This window comes from Rhinolophus sinicus, chromosome 18 (genome assembly GCF_057876585.1).
Source record: "Rhinolophus sinicus isolate RSI-liver-muscle chromosome 18, RSI-T2T, whole genome shotgun sequence".
In the NCBI taxonomy this organism is placed as follows: Eukaryota; Metazoa; Chordata; class Mammalia; order Chiroptera; family Rhinolophidae; genus Rhinolophus; species Rhinolophus sinicus.
The window spans coordinates 18,292,791-18,294,031 of record NC_142518.1 but is presented as its reverse complement, the minus strand read 5'-3'; the positions used below and the strand labels follow the sequence as shown (position 1 = coordinate 18,294,031).

Below are 1,241 nucleotides of genomic sequence, written 5' to 3'. Positions count from 1 at the left end.
TTCTGATCAAGTTGTTGCTTTTCAAAGTAAAGGAGGGATGTCTTGCTAATATTTCAGAGTAAAGTATGCCTACAAGAATTCAGGTACTTAAAATATTAATGCAGAAATTAAGCTCTATATGAGTAAGTGGTTATTTCAATGTTATACTCAACCTATTTGGAAAAAAAAGGAAACAAAAATGTAAATAACAATGAGACATTATCTTTCACCTCAAAGTTTGACCAAAATTTAAGACTAATGACATAAAATGCTTATGAGAATGTAAGGCATTCACACACATTAATCTGAGAGACTATAAATTGGTATGGCATTTTTAGAACAGAAGTTCAGCAATATTTATAAAAATTTTCAATCTTTACACTCTGCCCACTTTAATCAAGTTTGCATTTTGCTATGCCTTTCTGAAGAGAAAGCATGCATACATTTGCCCAAGATTTTGTGTTCAAAGATGTTGATTTCAGTCCTATTAATCATAACAACGAATGGGAAATAATTTACCTATGTCCATCAGAAAGAAAATGGTTAAATTAATTATTGCACAAGTAGGATAATCCTTACCTGCTCTTGGTGTTGGTTTTTTTTTTGTTTTTTGTTTTTTTATGGAGGGAAGATTGGAACACGATGATTGGAGTTCCCATGATATTTAATTAACGTCTTTTTATAATCAAGACTTGCAACACCCTGCTTGTTCCGATCTGATTCTTCCTGACAATCTCTCCTTTAAATGGCCAACAGGGAAAACGTCATCAAAATGGCAGCGAGAGGTGAGCCTCTGTAAATCTCCCCTGGAATTTACAACTAATCGAACAACAATAACTCCACAAAGGACACCCTGCATAGCAGACAGGCAAGACGAAGAGGCCCACTACAGAATTCACCTAAAGGTGGGCGAATCACGCGAGCAGGGGAGGCAGGGAAGGGAAGTGCGGAGACGGAGCCGCGGGCGCAGGACGCAGACCTAGCTCAGTGTGCCGAGCTCGCTGTGTCCCGGAACTACCGCAGCTGCGGGAGAGGGAAGCACTCGGACTGCTAGGGCTCCGCTTATTGCCCACAGGGCTGAGGGGGCAGCATATAACACGGCTGAACCCAACGCTAAGTATTGGCGAGGACGTGGAAAAACTGAACCCGTGTACACAGTTGGTGGGAATGTAAAATGGTGCAGCTGCTATAGAAAACAGTATGGAAGTTTCTCAAAAAATTAAAAACAGAACTACCATATCTGTTTGATATGAATGAGCAAT

At 40.0% G+C, this 1,241-nt stretch overlaps 1 non-coding gene across 1 annotated transcript; it reads left to right on the top strand.

Annotated features, from left to right (window-relative positions):
- The first annotated feature begins 535 nt into the window (after positions 1-535).
- LOC141569779 (U8 small nucleolar RNA) lies at positions 536-700 on the top strand. The gene has a single exon (XR_012493575.2). It is a non-coding gene; the product is annotated as a U8 small nucleolar RNA (small nucleolar RNA).
- The last annotated feature ends 541 nt before the right edge of the window (positions 701-1,241 follow it).